This window comes from Sinocyclocheilus anshuiensis, unplaced genomic scaffold, assembly GCF_001515605.1.
Source record: "Sinocyclocheilus anshuiensis isolate Anshui unplaced genomic scaffold, SAMN03320099.WGS_v1.1 scaffold24, whole genome shotgun sequence".
In the NCBI taxonomy this organism is placed as follows: Eukaryota; Metazoa; Chordata; class Actinopteri; order Cypriniformes; family Cyprinidae; genus Sinocyclocheilus; species Sinocyclocheilus anshuiensis.
In genome coordinates, this window is record NW_015557090.1 from 1,524,988 (window position 1) to 1,534,148 (window position 9,161).

At 43.4% G+C, this 9,161-nt stretch overlaps 1 pseudogene; it reads right to left on the bottom strand.

Moving 5' to 3' along the window:
* LOC107677067 (uncharacterized) overlaps window positions 1–6,065 on the bottom strand; it is a 14,678-nt pseudogene extending 8,613 nt beyond the window's left edge.
* Window positions 6,066–9,161: the final 3,096 nt, after the last annotated feature.

The window sequence follows — 9,161 nt, forward strand, 5'->3', positions numbered from 1 at the left end:
CTATCTATGTATTAGAGTTCTATGAACAACCCTAGAAGAGCAACTTATTCCCCAAAAAGGCAGAACAGGCCTCTGGTAACATGACAAGTAATGACAAATCATCTGATAACTCTGGTTCTATTGCTCAAAGGAATGCGGGAAAAGCAACCCTCACTCATTTACTCATAGGAAAGACACACAATGCCCATAGAAATGGACTCTTCCCTATTAATTCATAGACAAACCTTTCTATGGCCTTCCTATCATGCACATCTCCAAGTCACTGTGTATATTATTACTGTTCTTGTATATTGTCTTTTGTATTGTATACTGTTTTATGCATGCTTAGCATGCTTTATACATGCTTATCAACACCCAATCCAGTTCCATATGCAAAATACCATGCTCAAAGACAAAGAGTCATAAACTTTCCTTCCAAATGTTTAAGTCTCCATTGGCTCAGTGGCTCCCTGGAGGTGTGACCTCCACAGAAGTTAAAAGGATTCACATCAGTGACCCGCCTCGCTCTTTTCTAATCACCTTCCCATCTTCTGGTTGCTAAGTCCCAGGGCCGGTGCAGCCGTGCATGGCAGGCCTCGACAGCCATGCCTTTACTTTCCATCTGGGAGAAAACTCTCCCAACCACCTCTGAGTCAGAATAACATCTTTGGAGTTTGTCACTCTTCAAACCCCGGAAGAACGTGATCGCAATTCCAACACCACCGAACCTTCAAACCATCAAGATTTTCATCCGAGACTGTATCCGAACGCTCATTCAATGGCCAATGCATTGTATTGTACATTTAACTTAACAAAACAGAGGTTTAGTATAATCTGTAGACCCAGTTATATTTGTGGGAAGTCGTGGCCTAATGGTTAGAGAGTCGGACTCGTAACCCAAAGGTTCTGGGTTTGAGTCTCGCACCGGCAAGGATTTTAGGTGGGGGAAGTGAATGTACAGCGCTCTCGCCCACCTTCAATACCACGACTGAGGTGCCCTTGAGCAAGGCACCGAACCCCCAACTGCTCCCCGGGCGCCGCAGCAAAAAAAATGGCTGCCCACTGCTCCGGGTGTGTGTTCACGGTGTGTGTGTGTGTGTGTGTTCACTGCTGTGTGTGTGCACTTTGGATGGGATAAATGCAGAGCACTAATTCCGAGTATGGGTCACCATACTTGGCCACATGTCACTTCACTAAACAGCGCTGATGGTTTCTGCTCAGGTGGTTAACTGACTCAGGCCCGGACTAGCCATCAAGAGCACTGGGAGAATTCCCAGTGGCCTCGCAGCTGATTTGGCCTGCTGCCCTGTTTTTTTTTTATTTTGTATTTTTTCCTTCCCAAAGTGATCAACGTGCTTCTGTCAAACGGTTTCGAACATAATCGATGCACGGGACTCAAGGAAGGAGAGGAAGCGGCCAGAAGCAGCAGTGAAATGTAGCAAAATTACTCACCTGTTCAGGGCTTCAAGTGCAGGTCAGTTTAATCTGTAAATACGATATACTGTAGTTTTGATAATTAAACTGCTAGCATCTGTTTGGCTATCAGATGCACCCTTTCATTATCATCATTATATTTATTATTTTTATTATTGGTTATATTAATAAATTTAGCAGACATAAATTCACATTACTTTTTATATATAGGTAGGGAGGGAGCTAAAGCAGACAGCAACACAAAAATATCATAATTATGATCATAATTATAGTCATAATAATGCCTAATAATGCAATAGTGTGTTCCGTACCTATTAGGATTTTTCAATAAAGATATTGTACTAATTTTAACATTTAGGCACTTTAGAAAATGTGTTTTAATATGTTTGTATGAAATAGGCTTGTTAAATAGGGTGTTTAAGCCATTTTAGGATAAACACAGTTCTGTTCATAACAGTAAACCTGCTGGTGAAGAAGTGACAGGTGTCAGAGTATTGTGTATGTGTCTTTAAGGGAAGCCCTTTTAAGAAAAAAAAACACGTAACGTAAGGACGCTTACAAGAAGCACTTGTGTATCTGGACCTCTGTTTTTTTATTGTTTTTGTTATTAAACTAACGAAAGAGTCAACGTCTGCCTCCTTTCTTGACATGGTGTCAGAAGTGGCCACGTAAAAAGAGAACTACCTGCCAGGAAATGCCACAATTTTACATTTGACAAGCCGGGAGAATTGCCGTCATGGCGGCAGCATTTCATGAGATACAGAATGACTGCCAAGCTCACAGAAGAGGATGGGACCGTCCAAGTGAGTACATTGATTTTTGGGAAATGAGGCAGAAAATATTTACAAATCATTCGTTTTCAATGAAAGAGAGAAAGAAGACGATTTTGAAACAGTTTTGAAGAAGTACGATTACTATTTTGTGCCGCAGACCAACGTTATACATGAGAGGGCGCAGTTTCACCAGCGAACCCAAAGACCAGGGGAAAAAGCTTAGACATTTATTCGTTCACTGTACAAACTGTCAGAAAACTGTGACTTCGGTGCTAACAGAAATTAGAACATCAGAGACAGATTAGTTGTTGGAATTAGGGACAAGGACTTGTCAAAAAGATTACAACTAATTAAAGATCTCACTCTGGATGTTGCGGTACAAATGGTAAGACAAGCTGAGGAAGTTACTCACCAGGTCAGCCAGCAGGGGGATCCAACGTGCAGCGTTCAAGAGATCAGGCAAACAGTGTACTGGCTACAGGTCTGAATACAGCAGAGAGCGCTAAACTGGAAAAACAAAAAATGGTGAGGACAAATGCAGCCGATGTGGCAAAACAAAACATAAAGACAGAGAGAAATTTCCAGCCTTAGGAGCAGAATGCAGGAGATGTCACAAGAAAGGCCATTGGGAACGCATGTGCAAAACTAAATTAGTCCATGAAGTCATGAGGGAAGAAAGACAATTTGGCTCATTTTACCTTGGATCTGTACAACAGACAGGGAAAAACACAGAGACATGGACTGTCAATCTGACAATTGGAAACACACCAGTAGCATTTAAAATAGATACTGGGGCGGATGTGACAATAACGAGCAAACAGTCATTCCAAAATCTACAAAAGAAACAAGAACTGTGCAAAGCAAATGTCACAGTTAACAGTCCAGGAGGCAAGCTAGAATGCATGGGCCAATTCAGAAGTCAAATAAAGCATAAAGAGAAACACTATGAACTGACCATATATGTCGTAAAGGGTCCAACAGTGAATAATCTTCTCAGTGGAAGGTCAGCTAAAGAAATGGGCTTGTTTAAACGAATAGAAGAGGTCAATACAACCATTGGAGACCATGGAAGGCTAAAGACCGAACCAGTTAAAATTATACTCAGAGAAGGAGCAGAACCGTATGTGGTTAATGCTGCCCATAGAGTTCCTTTTTCGGTGCTTCAGAAAGTGAAAGAAGAACTAGAAAGGATGGAAGCAAGTGGAGTGATTGAGAAAGTCACCCAACCAACAGATTGGTGCACGCCTATGGTGCCTGTTATCAAACCCAATGGACAGGTTCGTATATATGTAGACCTGAAAAGACTGAATGAAAACATCAAAAGAGAACGATTCATGCTGCCAACAACAGATTAAATTCTTGGAAAACTAGCAGGTGCAAAAGTGTTCACATCACTAGATGCTGCAAGTCGTTTTTGGCAGATACCGCTGCATCCTGAGAGCAGCCGGTTAACAACTTTCATCACGTCATTTGCCAGGTATTGTTTTAAAGGACTTCCTTTTGGCATCAGCATTGCACCTGAGATCTTTCAGCGGAAAATGCAAGAGCTATTGTCAGGCCTAGAAGGAGTCCGAGTGTACATGGATGACGTCATTGTACATGGAGCATCCATGCAAGAACATGACACACGACTGAAGTAAATAATGGAAACAATGGAACTCGCCGGCCTTAAACAAAGACAAATGTAAGATCCGACAAAGTGAGCTGCATTTCCTGGGTCAGGTAGTCGACGAGAACGGAGTCCGAGCAGACCCAGAGAAAGTCAAAGCTATTGCTTAACTCAAAGCACCAAAGAATGTACATGAACTTAAGAGAGCGCTGGGGATGATTAACTACATGGGAAAATATATATCCCACCTGGCAAAACTGGGAGGCCCACTATACGAACTGAAACAGCATGGACTTCGGACTCAGCACAGGACCGAGCATTTCGACAACTAATGCCGAGTTCACACTGCACGATTTTAGCCCAATTTTTCACTCGCCGACAGGTTTTGCGAAATCGCCGACAAATGCCCGAAATCGGAGGTAAATCGGCGCTTGCCAACACGCCGGCGATTCACAATCACGCTGTGTGCAATGATTTCTGACTGAAAACTACATCAGCATTGACCTACAGCCAATAAGAGACCAAGATACAGGGCAGAGGGAAGTTCGGGGAGGAGTTATAGACCAGTATATCAGTATTTTAATAGATATATGAACAATTATATCATACACAAACAAGCACAAACATTTGCTTGACCAGCCACAACATCAGCATAACAGTTACTGCAAAATTATTTACCTCCAACTCTCTTTGCAGAACACCCAATCCCTGTTCCCTGCATCTCCCTCCTGCATAATCTGTTTTTCTTTTTCTCCTTGTAGCTGGAAATCTCCTTGTAGCCAATTTGTGGGCTATATACAGTATATATATTTTTAATAATTCCAGTCTCGCTCGAGAATGTCAAGGTTAGTCGTTAAAGTAACCAGGATGGCCAGTTGGCCAGGATGCCGGGGTTACACCCCTACTCTTTTTCGAAGGACATCCTGGGATGTTTAATGACCACAGAGAGTCAGGACCTCAGTTTAACATCTCATCCGAAAGACGGTGCTATTTGTCAGTATAGTGTCCCCGTCACTACACTGGGGCATTAGGACCCACACAGACAACAGGGTAAGCACCCCCCTGCTGGCCTCACTAACACCTCTTCCAGCAGCAACCTAGTTTGAAAATGAAGAAAAGGAAAAGGGAAGTGAAGGTGCAGTTCAAGAGACAACCTTTAATTATTTTCCATGGCCCCAGACTAAGGATTTAGACCTTTTTATGTGATGGCCACATAAATAATAGGGTTGTCCGTGGTTTTTAGAATTTGTTGTGGGTGTTTAGGATGGCCTGGATGAGTGTGAGATTTCCTGGCCTGAAATTACGTCCCAGTCCGGGACCTGAACTGACTCTTTTTCATAGCTTTATTCCTTGTTTCTCTAACGTTTTCATTCATTCAGTCTCATTTGCCCTTCCCCCATGTATGAGTGATTGTACGTTTCTTTGTTTGTTTAGACTAGCTTGTGTTAGTGTTTAGTTTATATATTATTATATTTAGTATATTTCTAATCAATATATTGTTACTTCCTAAATTTCGCTACAGCTGCGGTGCCGATGATCTGCAGTATGGGCATCAGCTGTGAAATTCCCTTGGCTGACTCTACCCTTTACAAGGTTCAAACTGTTAGCACCTTGTCCTACCAACAACCTTCGACAGCAAAGAGAAACCAGTCCTGTAATGCTGCCCCACCACGTCCATATGTGCCTCTTCAGAATGGGTTAATCTTTGACCCTTCAGAGCCATGTCAGTTTGGGCTGATTGAGATGAAATGCCGAATGTTAAAAGCTATGTTGACTGCCCATATCTCGAAATGAAGTCAGACAAATTGGAGCTACAACAAATACGACCATCAGGACCATGACGGATTTCTTGATGTCCTCCACAGGCCCTGCCGGGTCAAGCTCCGGACTTGGTGGTCGAGATTGGTGCTCCCAAACACTGGCCTGTGACTTCTTAGTGTACCTGGAGAACAGAGTAGCGAAGTCGGAGCAGCACCAGGATCAACGATGTGATAATCATTGGGCTCCTCATAGAACCCCAGTCATATGCTCAATCGGTGGCCGCTGACAACTGGGGGGAGCCCGGCGAGCAGGATGTCAGCTCCATGCAGCAACAGGTCGTTACTTTTCTTCAATCCAAGGGGACTCAAATGGACTCAAATGGACTCTGACAACATCGAGGCATGCCACCCCCTGCACGCTAGCTATCATCATGAGAATGATCAACAGAAAACACACATCCGCACTCTTAAGACAAGTGTAGTGTGAGGCATGGCGTAGTAGTCACTCATTGGTTACTAGCATTACGCGAACCTATGAGGAAGCGGAAGAGGGTATTTAAAGGATTTGTGCGTGTTGCAGGATGTGAGTGGTTGTAACAACCACCCCTTTGGTTTGTGTGTTTGGACTCAACGGTTGCAGGAAGAGATTAGGAGGTAGTGTGCTAACCATTCAAGCTAATAAGACTGGTTAAGTTGGGGTTGGCTGGTTGTTCGTTCTGAATCTGTGGCATTTGGCGTTCGTGGATGTTGGCGCTCCAGTGCATTTGTTATGTGAGGAAATTACCCGTCTCATGTGTAACATACCAAGTATTGCATATTTAATGTGACCGGCGGTGTCCACAGTGGTCTGGGCAGCGCTGTTGTTTCGCCCTGCTGCTTTCATCTTTAATGTGTTTGGCTGCTTCTGACAAACTTGAGTGATCGTTTCGTCCTGTTGCTTCTATAACCACCATGTTTGACTTATCCCGCTAAACTTAAACCATTGTTTCGTTCTACTGTCTCATTGCTAACGTGTTTTGGTTTGACATTTTTATTTTATTTTTTCATTTCAATGACTCATTGCTCAGGCATCTGGTTTGATTTAATTATCTTGGAACTAAATGCTGGGTTATTTTAATTTTTAACTGTTCGTTCATTTGATTCACTTTGTATAACTTGTTTGTGTCACTTTGTTTTTGTTAATTTTGTACGAGTTCGAGTTATTTGCGTTGGATTGTGTGATTTGTCTTTTCTTTCCTTTTTGTGTGTTTGTTTAGTATTAGGAACAATTGGTGTTAACTAGTCTTGAATTATATGCATTTGTTGTCTTATTGTTTCTGTATCTAATTTGTTTGTCTACGCAGGAGCTGAGGGCCACTTGCGTGGGTGTCCTGGTGCCGTGGTTGTGGGAGTGTCACAGGTGTGCAGTGTCTCACTGGTGTGGCTGGGTGTGAGATTTAGTCTTTTGTGGTGTTCGGCAGGGTTGCCTGAAGTAGCTGTCCCTCAGCCCTCCATCGTTGTGGTATAGTCTGCCGAGCATTGTACTGAATTATATGTTTTGTTTGTAATTGTTTTGGTTTAATCTGTATTCCAAGTTAACTTTTTTTTTTTTTCGTTTTCTTGATATAAGCTTTTGTGTACAATTTGCAGTGGTAAACGTGTGGAGTAGGATGCTTTATTGAGGGAACAGGTTTTTTATTAGAGGATTTCTGATTTTATTTGACAAATAAAAGTGTTTTTTTTTATGGGGAATCCACATCTCTGACCATTTCCTTGTCCGATAACAAACCTGTGTGACCTTTATAGAAAATTTAATCTGAGAAGTTCCTGGGGTAATAGGCCCTAGGTGGCGTAGTCGATATATAAACGATTTTAAATTGGTTGTTTGACTTGACTTGTTTGACGTGGTCAATCAGTCCCTCACTCCATAATTTGGCGTAGTCGGCAGGGTCATTGGAAGTCTTGGCAGAGACGTGGGTCCTAGTGTTTTGAGTGAAAAGAAAAAAAGAGAAAATTATCCTTTTTGTGTTCTTGTTTTTTTTGTTCTTTTCTCTCTTTTTTTCTCTTTGTCAGGGGCGAAGCAGCAGCACTGTGCAGGCTGTGGAGCTGATATTCGTTCTTCTCCCTGGTGTTCGTTTTTTCCTCTTGGGTGAGTAGTGATTAGCGAAGGAGGAAGAATTGCAAGAACTTCGAGGGCTTGTTGCCCAGCTTAGAGCAGATAACGAGAAACTACGACAGGAACGAGCAGGGGATGTAGGCCCCTGTGCTGGAGGCCTTGCAGTGCCTCTCACCCCTCCTGTACGAGGGGGTGACAGTGCCCTGGTGACGGATCGTCTCGTTTTGGTGCCTAGGGATAGGCAATGCCCAAAATTTTGTGGCAAGTCCGGTATTAGCATTACTGAATGGGTAGAGGAGGCGCAGGCCTGTATGCGTGCTCGCTCGCTCACCCCGGCCGAACAGGCATTTTTTCTGTTTGACCATCTAGATGGGGAGGCAAGGGAGGAGCTTCGGTATCGCTCGGATCAAGAGCGTGGAGATCCAGATAAAATTATTGGTGTGCTACGCGAATTGTATGGTTGCTTGACATCATATGTGGCCCTGCAGGAGGCCTTCTTTTCCAGGAGGCAGCAGGAAGGGGAAACTCTATTGGAGTTTTCCCTTGCTTTGTTAAGCCTCTTGGAAAGGGTTAAGCAATGGGCACCTGATGGTTTGTTAAATACAGATGTATTACTTCGAGATCAGTTCGTCGAATGCGTGGTAGATAATTCCTTACGTCGCGAACTTAAACAGCTGGTGCGCCATCAGCCTACAATCAGTTTTCTGGACGTTCATGGGGAGACTATCCGATGGGTACGTGAGGGGATGCCAGGAGGTGTAAGGGCACGTAGTCAGTCTGTCCCATTGGTTTATGGGACACAGTATGGGGTGCAGGGGGAATCATGTGCAGGAGCTAGTAGTTCGTCGCAAAGGGAGGAGATGAATGAGTTAAGAGACATGTTACGGTCACAACAAGAACTGATAACCCAGCTTGTACAAAGTGTGGCTCGTTTGCACCGCCCATAAATGCGTAGTCGCTCTCCCCATAGAACATCATTGACGTGTCGACTTTGTCAGAAACCTGGTCATTTTGCTAGGGAGTGTGATGGGGAGCGGGTTCCCCATCGCACTCAAACTCCTAGTTCCTTGAGTTCGTCAGTAGCTCGAAGTAACCAGCCTTCCTCTTCTATGCCGTCGGGAAACTAATGGCCCCCCGAGCCACAGAGTCATGGCTCAGATGGGGAACTGATTGGGTCACAATTGAGTGGTGTTGCGCCAAGGCCACATTTAATGTTGTAATGTTCTCACCTTGTTGTTTCCATTGGGGAGGTTTCAGTGTCATGTTTGATAGATACAGGATCTATGGTATCTACCATCACAGAACGTTGTTTTTTGCTGGATGATGACATCACTGAATTCAATGATGAACTGTCTTATAACTTATAACTGAAAAATGAGTGTTTACTATTGTCATTTTGCATTATTGACACACTATTTTCCTAATTAATGCTGTTCAGTTGCTTTGACACAATCTGTATTGTTAAAAGCGCTATATAAATAAAGGTGACTTGACTTGACTTTGCAGCACTT